Source organism: Aythya ferina (assembly GCF_964211825.1).
Source record: "Aythya ferina genome assembly, chromosome: 4".
NCBI lineage: Eukaryota > Metazoa > Chordata > Aves > Anseriformes > Anatidae > Aythya > Aythya ferina.
In genome coordinates, this window is record NC_140300.1 from 36,125,045 (window position 1) to 36,139,555 (window position 14,511).

Below are 14,511 nucleotides of genomic sequence, written 5' to 3' on the forward strand. Positions count from 1 at the left end.
CCAGGAACCCTCTCTAAGGAAGTGAAAGGCTGAGTTTAAAAGAAGTTTGCTTGAAGCGATTTAAACACTGGGAAATAACCAAATACATTAGAAGTAATGCAATACAAATACTAAATATGCTGAGTGAACATTTCCAAACCCAACAGAAAGTAAACACTGAAAATGTGTAGGTGCTGAAGTGCAGACGCACTAGCCGGTTGCCCTGCTGTCAGTGATAGACCTCACACAAGTCCAGATACAAAGTGCTGAGGAATTTGAGGTCCTAGCTCACCTGCAAGCACCTTCAGTGCCAGAACAGCACCATAACAAGACAGAGGCACTCAGGATCTGCTAACACAAATGTGACAGGTAAACATCTTCCTGTCTTCCTTTATTTTTTGCCTGTGTTTGGTTTGCCAGGACAAAAAGCCTCTCGCTGTGAAGTGTAAAAATTACATTCTGTAAACCTCAGAAAGAGCTTAGTGAGCCCTGGAAAGATGTACGTGAAAGAATATTACCAAGTTTCTAATTGCATATGTTACTGCTCAGTAGCTTTTGTTGTTCCTGAGTGATTATTTATTTATTTATTCTAACAAATTTCAAGGAATACCTAGAAAAGGAATACTTTACGCTATACTCATGTGCTACGTCATCTATTATTACCCGTTTTTCCTCTAGTTGTTGGAGTTCTTATCTCTAGTTCTTCTATAATAGTAGAAGATTCTATAATAATAACAGTAATTTTATAATAACAGAATGTAATAGCCATTATTTCCATAGCAGGTTCTCTACCATATCTGACATGACTTGTTTCAGCAACAAGAGTAGAATAGTAGTGTCTTTTAAAGGTACCTGCATGCTGGTGCTAGACCTTGATTTTTTTTTCCTTCATGAGTATACATTTACTTCTTCAAAATAGGGCCTTCTGTGTTACAATGCGTTAAATATACTATGGTTTACTGTTGTATCTTTGTCCTCAGTTTCACTACTTCTCTTGAAGAATCTGGTAAATAAATCATCTGCTACCTACTTTTTTGCTGCACATATGAAATAATTCCACAACATTTCTTCAGAGGGAAGCAGGCAGGACTTCTGCCTTTTCCACTAGGAGGTGAATGCCTCAACTCAGAGCTGTGTTCATCAGCTTTTCTTTTCAAACACTGGTTATTACATTCTCTGGAAAGAAGAGAGAACTCAGTCAAAAGCACAATGAGACCAGAATTTTACAAACAGAAACTGAACTCTGATACAAGCTGGTATCATTGCTAAAGTTTGTTTTACTGATTTTGAAGCTGAGGAAGTATGTCTCACCACCCTAAGCAAGCTACATGCAAGACAGGTTAGGAGGTGAACTGTGCATGAAGGAATATGCAGATGTCTCAGTAAATTTGGAATAATACAGCGATCAATAAGCTCTATTGATTTTGGATATTTTTAAACCTAGGTTAATGTATGGGATACACTAATGATTTTGTTTTAAGCTGATGCAGTATGGAAATGCTTACTGTTGTGGTCCATCTGCTTACATTCCTTTATTTCATATTTATTGTGCTACATGTAAACCTATCTATAATTTCTAAATATTGTGTAACAGGGGCTCTTAATGAAGTGATACTGAACCTGCATGAGTTATTCAGAGATTGCTTTCAAAAATTTGAAAGTACAATACCGACAGTCTTATAGTGAAATTCGTATCAACATATACATTTTGTCTACAAAAGGCTACTGTTATGTCTTAGTCTTTGTAAATGGTGTGATGCCTGAAGTGCTTGGTCATGATATTGCAGAAACAGATTATGTTAATCGAACAAAACAATTTGATTTCGTTCATTTGTTATGAACTTATTCTGTCTAATTACGTACCTCACAGAAAAGTCTCTCAGACCAGGGCTGGCAGAAGGTTGTGAACACTGGCATAGCACTGGCTGTGCCTCACCACAGGGCCTGAGGTGGATTTGCTGAACCCAGAGCTCAGCTCAGCTGGGGAGCTGAGAGCTGCCTTCCTTCAAAGACGAGTCTCTAAAGTAACTCTGACTTGCAGCTCTTGGTCTTGCAGTGGCTCTGGCACATATTGTTCAAAATCTGGTCAAGTAAGTTACAGATATGAGAGAGACATTTTCAAAAAACATATGCCAGTGACTTTGCAAATGCAGGTTTTTAACAGGACAACTAATTTGGGCTATTTCCAACTGTATGTATGCAGTTGTGTTTTTTAATGGTAACTTCAGAACTGAATCATTAGGCTGAAGTGAAACAGCAGTGCAGGTACACAGGTAGGTCTTTGTGCATCGCCATATGGGAGCTAGAAGATTTTCAATATAAATGGGGCATACTCCTACACTAAGTAACTACGTTTTCATATTTGTCTATTGATGGTACAGGAGAGATACTAAATGCTCAGGCCTATTGTATAACCTCACAGTATTGTGGAATATATCTACAGAAAATGGGGACACTGCGTAAGACCTGCAGAAGACCTCCTCTTCAGGAGGTCTCCATAGAGGAGCACAGGACAAAAAAAGGCCAGTTACACAGACAGAAGAGCATAGCAAGGAGACTGGGGACAAGACCTGTCTGGAGGGTTGGGAAGTAGACGGTTTTCCGGTACCTTGTAGCTCCTCTCACAGCTGCAGTGCCTCCTGCTTAGATGATGAAATAGATAATGAAACAGTATATATGTAAAGTCAGAAAATCTGTTGAACTGCGTAGTGCAATTGCAAATAATTGAGGCATTCCTTTCTCCCAGCTCAGTTCTCACCCATGCAGGTGTGACCTTTAGCACACTGGGCAGAATTGTGCCTTGTGTATTTTACTAGAACACTGGCAAACCAAGCACTTAGGTAACCAGGCTATGTTTATCTGTACAATCATGGAGTTTAAATCCTGTGAAGTCAATGAGAGCACTGCCACTGGCTTCACAAACTTAGTAATACTGGTAACTGTGATTTGGGTTTAAAGAGCTTTTTTTTGTTGTTGTTTTGTTCATGTTTGTTTTGGTTTTGTTTGTAGTTGTTTTCCCTCATGGAAAGCACCACTAACACGGATACTTTTCATCTAGTTTTAACACTGTGTGATTTAGCCCACTTTCAGTTAATTTTTGCATTCTAACTCTGTCTTGGGAGTATCTTTGCAAAAGATACTCCTGTGTTTATGTTTACATTTTGTTCTGTAGCACGGTATAGTATCACATTAAAGATTCTTGTGATAATTTCCTTGGTTCACCACAGTCATCTGCTAGGTTTTGTGCAGGTGCCTATCTCAGCTGCTGTGCGCTCTGTAAGCATTAGTGTTGATGCACAGTGCTGCTAGCTGTGAGTTCAAGATCACAAACATCAGTAAGCCACTGTGGGCATTCCTTCTGGTCTCCATTCTCTTTTATCTCTTTGTCCTGCTTACCTGTGTTTCCATCTCTGGTCCGTTAAGTCTTTGGGACACTTCTATTCTACTGAGTCTTTAATCTCTAATTTATTTATGGACTATTCCAGGCTATGGTTCAGGCAGGCAGCTAATGAACGCTGGTTTTGTCCAGCCAACGAATTACTGCAGATGTCCAGTAGCTGACCAGAGAAGCACAGCTGCATTTGATAGGTTGTGGTAGGAAGTAGACTACATGCCCCAGTTTTGACCACAGTGGAGTGAATATGCACAGTTCAGATTCAGTTTCAAGGCAGCTGGCTCAGTGCAGCATTTACAAAACCATGTTACAAGGCTAAAGTAAAAGCAAATAGCTACATTTAAAGGCAGATCTTATCAATCAGAGGTCTGTCAGTGCCTGTGTGTTGCATACTTCCTCAGGGCACCTGGCCGGGATCAGAGCTATGAATACTGTGTCTCCCATTTCCACTTTTTTCTAATAGGATGCCTGCTATACAGAGGGGCTCTTGGGGCAATTAAAGTGCCTCAGTTTTCCAGTGAGCCTGAACAATCATTTCAGAAAGTAGTCCACTAGTTGCCCTAGGAGATTTTAGCAATGAATTTATGGGTGTTTCTTCAGGATAAAAGTGGAGGAACCAGAGTTTCAAGCCAGCATGCATTTTTTGTTTTCCATATCTGTTAGTTACAGTCTTGGTTTTCCTGGAGAGATCAGCTTCTGTCAAGGGTAAAAACCATTTAAGCAGCTTATGCAGGAGGTTGTTGCCCTCTTCCATCTGAAAGTCCACATCATTATTGAGGAGGAATATATAATTGAGTGTAAATGTGTCAGAGTAGTGACTTAATGACTCAAAGCATGGTTATATGGACACAGGACTTTCAGTTATTTCATGACATTTGATGCCTTTTCTGTTGTGTGTTGTCATAATCTGTAGAGCTGCATCATTTGCACTCAATGGGAAACTGAAGTAAAGTCTAGTCATAACTTAGACTACCTGTAATAGGACCTCTTCATTGGACAAAATGTTTCAAGGTTAAAAGTCACCAAAAGTCAGTCTGTCCTAGTAGGTCTTGTTTGTTTGTCTGTTTTTTTGATGGAAACCGTGCACACATGGGCAAGCATTCATAGTGAGGAGTAAATTGCTGAAGTCCTCTGTGGCAAAGTCCATGTTTTTCAGTTTCTGCCCTCTTTTTCTCTTTTTGATTGAGGAAAGGGGAGAAGGGTGCAGAATAAAGACAGATTATGGTTATCAGGTAACAGCAATTGTATTAGCAGCTCACCAGTAGCAGTTGTCCTTCTCCTAATAAATAATATTTAAAATTTATTATGCAGTCAGAATTTTGATTGATCTGTTTAGTTAGTAATGTGAACTTTCAGGGTCATTTCTGTTATGAACACTTTCATTTGCTGATATGCAGTATTATCACCAGGACCTACAAAATCTCCTCTCCATTGGCTGAAGAAATTTCTCTACTGGAATAAGATACCATCTCATTGCTCAGAAAGACAGTGTAGCTATTGTGTTAAAATTTGTAAATTGGGGCCTTTATCACAAACAAGCTAGGCGATTGTTATTTGCATCGTGAATGAATGTATAATTAATGAATTCCCCTTCTTTCATTCTGCAGGTACTCTGAGTATGGAAGAGCCGTTTCGGAGACTGAGCAAGGCCGTTGCTACAGCCAGCAAACAAGTGTGTTTCATTCCCGCTGACATTGCTGTGGAGATGCAAGAGGAACACCAAATCCTCAGACTTATTGCAGGTACTATGGGAACGAGGAATAAGAACCTGACATGAGGAGGGTAATGAATAGTTTCCAGAATCAAAAGTTCATATGCAGATACAGATTCTGTAAAGACTAATGAGGAGGTCACAGAGCAATAGCATTTTTAGTATAGCATGAACACATTAAAATCATGACAGAGCATTTATAGACTTCATTTTCACAGATATCACTTCAGGTTTCATTTGCACTACGCATGCAAAGATGCACAAGATGTTTGAAAAATGTCTTTTGTTAGCTGACAGAAGGTTTGATGCCATTGCTTTTAAACATTTCTTTTTCTGTTGCTAATATTAATGAAGTTGTTTATTTATTTAGATGTTGGTTGTCCACTTAGTCATAAGGAACTGGCAGTTAGGCTAGAACATTTTAGTGAAATATAGTGCTGTGTCCCTTTCTCACAGATGAGCACACACTAAAAGCTGCTGGTTGTTACTGGACATGTCTGCCAAGCTAGGCAGCACTACCAGGGAGAGGGAGGTCAAGTGGGAAGGATCTGAGGTCTTTAAAGCTCGCTCTCCTGCTAAATACACAACTAGCCTCAATACATTCCTGGAAAATGTTTAGACACTATAGTAACATGTAAGATAGAATACCTTGCAAGTCTTTCATTATTGAAACCTTTTGAAAGTGAGTATATAATACTAACAAATCAAAGTAGCAGCCTTTGACCTGCGTTTTACACTCTCCTAGCAGAGGCGTGTTTGACTGAATAAAACACAAGACACTGGAAAAGCAGGCTTAGTGTGCCTGCATCCATATTTTCGCTCTTTGCCTCCTTACCTTCTTTTAATTTTGAATAATGACCTGGACTAGGCTGAAACTAAACTGGAAATACATCTTCCAAAGAATCAATATAGTATTATGATTTAAAAGTCATTTTGTTAGAGTTGGAAGCCCAGGGTGGGGATTGGGGGGAGCATTAAATGGAACCAGACTCTAGCGAGTAAGAAGGAGAAAATTTGTCTTTAATGTAAGTAGGGATTTGGAAACTTCCTGTTAACATCTTCTGCAGTTTTGCAGAAGTATTTTTTAGAGACTAAATTTTTCCTCCAGTGTTAACAGCAACCATGTACTCTAGTGATTTGGGTTGAAAAGGGATTGAGTTATGCAGACAGTGTGAGGTGTGTATGAAAGTTCAGGCACAACATAAAACTCGCCCAGGACTATCTCCAATAGAAATTCAGATTAGCTTTTTTTTTTCCTTTTTTTTTTTTTTTTTTTTTTTTCTGTTCCAGTGCTGTTAGTGACTGTGAAGAGGTGAAAAATAACACAAAAATGTCCACATTGCACATGAGTGTATCTGAGTTGTCCAGTTATACTGCCACATCTTTTTTTGCTGAAGGGTGTTACAGCATTTTTTGCCTTAAGTAAAATCATCTCTGTTTAGACCACGAAGGTCCAAAATCACGTATGCCAGTGTTACAAAAAAAACATTCATGCTGTGTGGAGATCATGTTTGTCCCTATTTGAAGAACCATTCCATTACAGTAGGCTCACTCCACACCAGTATTTGATAGGGGGATTTCAAACAAATCTGTACTCTTTATTCATGCTCATAATAAAGTAATTAAAAACTAATTCATACACAGAGAAAATGAAGCAGTATAAGGCTGCATTTCTGCATTAAATAATACCAAATCTGTGCATGCCGGATTTCCTGGCAGTAAAAATTTGATCTGTGTTGGCATGTGCACATGACTACATTTTTATCGAATCAGCCAGAGCATATGTTACAGTGTTTATGCAGATTTTATGTCAGCTTTCTGTCAGCTGGGTAGGATATATTGTTCCTGATCCAGCTTAAAGGTAGAGTAGTGTAAACAGACAATATCTCATCTGATGTGAACTCTCCTGGGACAAAATTATTTTGTCAAGGTATTTACTATCTCACAGGATGATTGCCTACCACCCTAATATGCCGTAAACCCTACAAAGTCCTTAGACAGATCTTTTTCAAGTCTGAGCATGCCAATATCTGATTAGCTGTAAATAGACCAACATTTTTTTCCTCAGAGGGAAAGAAGGGAAGAGTCACAAATTCGAACTATATTTTACACCTTAGATACAGAAATGGTTTAGAGTATGATTTATATAGAAATTCCAAGTGTACTCATATATAAATGTAAATAATGAGATGGAAAAAATTGAGTCGTAATGATAATTAGTAACATAATTCTTGAAATTACAGGGTTAGGTTCAGGCCTATATTGTGAAAGAGAAAAGATTTGATTTTGTGCATCCCTCTATATTTCTTCTTTTAAATATGCAGCTGCATATTTATATATCATATTATGTCATATTATGTATCTCTGGCATTTCATGTTGAAGATTAATTGTCTGGATGGTATTTTCTGGAAATGAAGATAGTAAACAAGAATATTATACTGTGAACCAGATATTTTTGAGAGTTCTGAAGTCTAAGGGCCAAACTCAGTGGGTGTATACAGGTGTTGCTGACGTTGATATAAATTTTTCTGAGGTTGTTCAAGGTTCTGTTGGAATTCTGTTAATTGTCATTTAGTACCATTAGAATTTATGAATTTACTTCTGTCACTGCAGTATTGTCTATCTTTGGCTGTAGACTGTAACTGACTGCAATTCAGCATTCAATTACAGTACTAACATAGTTTAAACAACTTTGGCTACTCATTTTTGCACCTGCACTTCAGTCTTTACTGGGTTAGCACTGCAGTTTTGGGGGGTGTGTAATGGACCAGCCCATGGATCAGATTTAGCTGAAGAATAACAGGGATTATGAAAACTGGCACTGCCTCTGATTTTTTTTTTTCTTCTCCAAACTATATAGCTTATGGAAAAAAATGGAGCTGGGAATTTATAGCAGACCTGGCAAGAATGAATGGTGGTGTGGGATAAACTAAAGGGATTGTTCCTGGCGAACTCAAGGTAAGATCATGCCTGTACCTCCATTTCAGAGAGTAAATTGAAGTAGAAAAAGATATTGTAAGGCTGATGCAGTTATATGAATACAGATACACTTCTGTAATGCACAGCATGTACTATGGGTTGTAAGGTGGTGTTGTTCTGGTATAACTACATCTATAACAATTGTGCTGGTATAACAGTGTTAATAAAAAATGTTCTAACTGACAGAGTTATGCCAATAATACTTTCACAGGTACAAGACCCCTGAGATTGGAATCATCAATAAACAGCATACCTGCCTTATGTAAACATCTCTCCCCCACCCCCCCCACAATTTAACAATAATTCCTATAATGCAGATCTTAGTTAAGAGTTTGTAGAACTGTAGTTCTGCTAAGATCCCACTTTGGGAGAATCCAGAAGTTCTTTAGAAATTAAGGGGCCATTCCATTTCTCCTGATATGTTTCAGTGAACTTTGCAAAACCATTCTTGACAGAGCTGAAACATCTTACAGCATTCTTCTACTACTATTTCTGTTATCACTACCACCTCTTAAAAGCTTATATTTGTTCTCAGAATGGGACCAGATTGTACTGAGAGATTGGTATTTTCCGTACAGTTTCCTGTGGAGGAATAGCATAGACTCTTGGCAGCATACCACTATTCAATTCTTACAAAGCACTCACATCATGTACTCCAGACACAGGCTTGGGCTCATGACCATTCAGATGTAATCTGTACTACTGGTGCTATTTTAACTGCAATCACATTGCATTATATGCAAGTATGAAATGTATACGAGAAGAGAAGGTAACTTAAAACATGCTGTGGGGTTGAATTTTGCATAAAGTGATGCTTTGTTAAAGCTCATCAATAGAAAGAGAAAGTTGATGAAATACATGAAGTTCTGATGTACATAGCTATTTGCTGCATATATGGTACTTAATCCATAACATGATTTGTGTATTTGATTTTAACCTGCGAGAGAAGCAACAGCCATACTGTATGATTACAGTGTACTTGGGACTGAATGGGCCCAGCTACTCAGCAGCAGACCCATTCCTGCTCTCCTCTGTAGAGATCTTTTCCTGGGTAGGCTGTTTTGGATGCTTAAAGATTTAGGAGAAACCACAAATCCTGAAGCAAAGAAACTACTGAAAAATACTGAGTACGCTCAGTCCAGATGCTACAAGGAGCTTCTGATCTCCTTGAATGATAGGGCTTGTTAATTTGTTGGGCTTTCATCAGGATTCAAACTAAATTGGATATTTTAAATAGGCATCGACAATTTTCTCTTCCATTTTGGGCAGCAGACAATGTGTAAGAGGATAGTAAGCATGGCATCACTGAGAAATGCCTGTATAATCATGTCTCCAAGAGGTCTTTGGTACGCAGAAACCTGATCCCTCAGACGTGGGCATAGCCTTGTATTTTTCCTTCTTCCTGCGTACCTTCCTTCCTCCCAGTGTCCCTACTCCCAGCCAGTTTTATGTCAGTGACGTGTTCTGGCTGTAAGCTGCACCACAGAAGAGTCTGTTAAGAACCATTGCCCTTAGCATAGTGCCACTCCAGTGACAGTTTCTCTGTGCTTCCATGCCTATCATACCAAACTCCAGAGAGCATGCCCTATCATCAAAATGTGTCTGAGTAAGAGCATCTTGATCACAAACAAAATAATTAATTATACAGTAATGTTTATAAAACTTTACTAATGTATTTTTTATCTGTCAAAAACCTTACTAAAGATTTTTTTTAGATATGAATCTCTTCTAAAATAAGTTATATTGCACCAGTAAGGCAAAACACACAGAAATGTTTTACACAACATGATTTATAATTATATGTAATTGTTATGATTGTTATGCTGTTAACTCCCAGTGTACTTAAATCTCATTGCAAAGCAATGATAAATGGCACACCTAACTTAGGATTTGCCCATAGATGATAAGGAAAAAAATGCCCCCAAACCAAAAAATGCTTGGAAAGGTTCTAATACGGCAAGGCAAAGGCACCTTCTGATTTCTCGAATGGGTCTATACAGCCTTCCAGAAAATTAATATAATAATGCTTTTGTAAATATGTATTTAATTTTATTATTATTATGTTGGCAACATAAATCAAGACCTTATCCATATCCCAAGACTTTAGCCGTGTAAATGATTCTTGAATTACACTTCGTTATGGCTTTGTCTTCCCTATCTCAGGCTTCACATTGTCTCTGTACTGTTACAAACAATATTAAAAAAAGAGTGAGAACAGTTCCAGTGCAGAAAACAAGCCCCCATTACTGCCCTGCCCCAACTACCAGCAGTATCTGAGCAACACTTTCTAAGCATATGAAACGAGGTGGGAAAAGACATAGGATCTCCACAGTCTGAAAAGAGACTTAAACCCCCAAATCAATACCTTCTTCTTTGCTACTATAAAACCTGAAATTTAACAGTAACTCTTCACCTTTCAGGTTTTGCTTCTAGGCACTGAACACCTCAGAACCACCTGTATTATCGTATTATCTAATGCTTAGATGGCAAACTTATGAGGGGTTATGTATAACAAAAAGGGAGGTTTTTGGTGACTTTATGACATGATAGTTTGGGAAATGGGGTAAGTAACAAAAAGATAGGCTGATGGTTTGCTATGACTGCTATTTGGGATTAATCCTGAGCATTACCTTTACTCAGTTTAAACCACATTTTGCCCTCAGAACTTTGTGTGTCATGCACATGGTGCTCCTTGGCCACAGAATTAGAATAATTTAGTTTGAATGGTTCCTGGAGGCCACCTCAGGTCCAACGTCAGTTCAGAAGAGGTTACGTTGAGATCAGGTTGGTCATGGCCTTGTCCTGCCAAGTTCTGAATACCTCCAAGGATGGAGAGTCAGTAGACCCTTGGACAACTAGTTCTACTATTAGGCTGCCTTGTTATGTTTTTTGTTTGTTTTTTGTTTGTTTGTTTGTTTTTTCCACAAGATCTCTCCTGCAGTATGTCTATCCTAGTATTTGATCTATGAGCATAACCACTGTAGGAAGTAATTTTGTCTCTTCTTCCAGTCTCAGAGTCTGAGGTAAGGGGAGCACAAATGGCAGGAAATTACAAGTCAGGACACCAGAGTTATTTACTAGTGAGTTTGTTGTAGCTCTTAACAACCTGGGTGAATTTTGTGCAGTGTTTTGGATATGGTCTTCATTTAGCTGCCACCGAATTGCGATGGGGAGTCTCTTTTGCTGCTGGTAGTCAGAAAGACTGAGGTTTGCATGTATATGTCAGTGGAACCCAAATTTGCCAAGTTTTAGTTTTCCCTTAAGCTGGGGATTTGCAGTCGGGTGCTAAGAACACTCAGATGTTAATCCAGTTCCTGCTCTGCTCCCAGAAGGGCAGGCAAATTCCCTCACAAAGACTGGGGAAGGATTGCTGGTGCTTCAGCTACTTGCAGTATGTGGAGTCATGGGCCATGGCTCTGGAACTGGGCAACACACGTGAGTACACTGTGCCAAGGCAGATACAGTAAAAGTATTGTTCCATGCGCACTTCTCCCAGCAGCAGCCTGTTTTAAGGCGTTCCCAGGACCCACCTCAACTGCCAGCTGCTTGTTCCTGACACCCTTTCAGCTGTGCCAACACAGCTGTTTACGCGGATGTTTGTGAACTGAATCAGGAAACTGATTCAGTTTCAACTGCCCAACAACAATTTTTTTTTAGAACTTTTCTTTAATACCTGTTTAGTGCCCTAGGCCTGATTCAAAGTGTGGCCTTACAAACAGTTGTGTTGATAAAAATCATATGGTTGTCACGGGAACAAGACAGGCAGGAAGGAGGGAAAAGTTGTTGGAAGTATCTCAAGTCAATATTGCTGCCAAAGGCAATGTATCTTTGTGTATGGCTTTGGTGGCGTTGCTGCTGACAGCTGAGCCAAATGGTTGCTGTTGCTTAGAGTCCAGTGTCTGTCTTGTACTCAACCTCAGCAATGCTGACAGATCTGTAGGTATATTCGTATCACTTTGCTCATCACCACTGATAAGCAAAAGGTTAAACGAAACGAACAGTTGCCAACCCCACACAGTGCATGCCTACTAACCTGAGTTTTACCAGGTGCCTAATTCAGACTGACAGTGGGCAGCCAGTGGATAGGCCAGTTCTGCTCTTCCCCCAGACTTACATCAAGTGCCGCACCTCTTTTCTTAAACCAGATCAAATGGTCGTGCTATTTATTTATTTATTCTGAGAACACCAGTCTAAATTGAAAGGATTAGCAAAAGCAGAGGTAATGGGCTAATTCTCCAGTGAGGATGTAGCTTCCAAAATACTTGAAAAGGGATCCTTCATAACCTTCAGAAATTTTTAAAAGAGGAATTTCCTGTTCTCTGCAAATCCAGTCCTGCTCATTGGAATTGTGGAACAGACTCTGAATGAACATTGTATCTGAAGCTGAAGTTGTCATTTTAATTTTTATGTTAATTTTATTCTGCCACTGATGTCACACAAGGATACAGCCAGAATCATTTTACTGAAGTCACAGGTCTTGATTGTTCACTGCTGTGCCCCTTGTGAAGTTACTCGTACCTGTGTAGAACACACATGAAATGTTAGCAAATCAAGTCAGAGCATTGCCCACTGGACACCCATATTGGAGCGGTGTAAATTACTACAATATGAGGCATCAGCAAACAAAATTACACTAGAATAAAAGTATAGTGTCAGAATTTGATCCCATGTAAGTGTTTTGTACTGTCGTTTTAATGGAACATTGCAAAACTGAAGAATCATTAGTAGTCCTGCCAATGCTGTAGCATTTAAAAGGTCCTATTTTCCATTTCCCTGTAGTCTCTTTATGCTACTCCATTAGTTTTAAAAGGCCATAAAGAGAGCACATTTAGCCACTCGGGAGTATTTCTGTGTTGCTCTTGCCTTTGGCATAGTAGATATGTTAGGTTGTGGCTGAGGAGAAAGGGTCACGGCTGGCCGGCCTCTCTGTTCGAGCTATTCTTGGTTGCTGGAACAGCTCCTAGGGGCCCCAGGCTGCCAATTGTACTAAAATTGCTGGTAGCCTTAAGACTATTGAAGGAGTAATTAGCTACCAAATGTGGGTAATTGTGACAGAGTCTAGCTAATACTGCTTATGTCTGAACAGACTAATTAAAGGCTGCACACACAAGAAGAAAAGAAAAAAAGAAAACGCTTAAGGAAAAGAATTATTAAATAAGAAAAACTGATCTAGTATTTTTTAAAAGAAGTTCTGTTGCTTCAAGTAGGATCCTAGAAGTTATTGATAATTGAACTTGGAAAACAAAGCACAACTTGAATTTTTAAATGAAATACTTCTGCTGTGAGGGCCACCATACTCTGCTTTTCATTTCATAAAAGCCTTTTTTGTACTTTTTAGAAGATGGTTCTTCATTGCAAGCACATTTTAAAAATAATTCATGCCTATGAAAAATCAGGAGTTCTGTTTCTGCTATCAGAGACATTTGTAATTTAAAGAAGCCCAGCTGGAGACTTATCATCATCAGTAATGTAAGTTCTCTTTCTCCCTCTGTAGAAAATGAGATGGGGAGGGAGAATAATTTTCTGCTGGTCTGACAAGACTGCAGTTCTCCATGCGTCAGTATAACTGTGTTTATCATAATTTGTACCTGTGCTCCTCCCTTCTGCTGCTCCTACAATCATTTGTGAGTCGTTCCATTCCAACCCCTTTATGTAGTGTGTGTCTTTGGTGGCACTTAGATATTTGCTAATACAGTCATAAAATCTCACATCTCAGCTAAATTCTCTATGCCCCTAGCTGTGCTGTAGGAAATAGCAGATTTCTTAACTGCAGGAGTCCCATGTATGGCTGATTATATCTATTTCTTTCTCTGTTCTGAAGTATATCACAGTTAGAAGAGAACAACCAGAATGAGGTCTTGGTAAGAGCAGCATGTTCAGAAGAAAATAGCTTCCTTTACTTCCTACCTAGCTAAAACAAATTATTTTAGAAAACACTCCCCAGTTCTAAGATGCTGTAGTGTCACTAATACCCCCTCAGCTGTTCTGAGGATGCTGTACACTTCCCAGCCACCAGCCATCCACACGGCCACCCTCAGCAGTCTCTGTGTCCTGTTTGGACTTGGATCCCTAAAATGACTCTCAGATACGGCAGACAGCTTCTAGTCTCCTGCCTTGTACTTTCACCATAGCTGTTAATTTTTATGCTGTTCTCTTTCTTTCTCCTCCTATTCTAATGTATTGTCTGTAAGTCTTAATTTAAGATAATGCTGAAAGTACTCTGAAATATACAAATTATCTCATGAAATACAGCAAAACTGCATCAGATTTGGTACCATAATCAGTGACCAAGCATAGAGTCTCAGGCTGTCCATTAATGTTTATTTTTCCAAGATGTTAAGTAGGAAAGCTGTGTTTTGTTTTGTTTTGTTTTAGAAAGAAAGCCAATTCCTTTTCTAACTGGAAAGGGGAATGGGCAATGGTGTCTTGGTGTGTCCAGAGAACAGA

At 39.0% G+C, this 14,511-nt stretch overlaps 1 protein-coding gene across 2 annotated transcripts in view; it reads left to right on the forward strand.

Moving 5' to 3' along the window:
• The first annotated feature begins 4,984 nt into the window (after positions 1 to 4,984).
• The window catches only part of JADE1 (jade family PHD finger 1), a 147,063-nt gene continuing 137,536 nt past the window's right edge, over positions 4,985 to 14,511 (forward strand). The window contains exons 1-2 of one of the 2 annotated variants that reach the window (XM_084519088.1): positions 4,985 to 5,115; positions 7,946 to 8,043. The gene's annotated coding sequence lies outside the window, so the exon portion shown is untranslated. Of the gene's footprint in view, positions 5,116 to 7,945; positions 8,044 to 14,511 lie in introns of those variants that run through there. The other variant, XM_084519084.1, reaches the window with a different exon arrangement.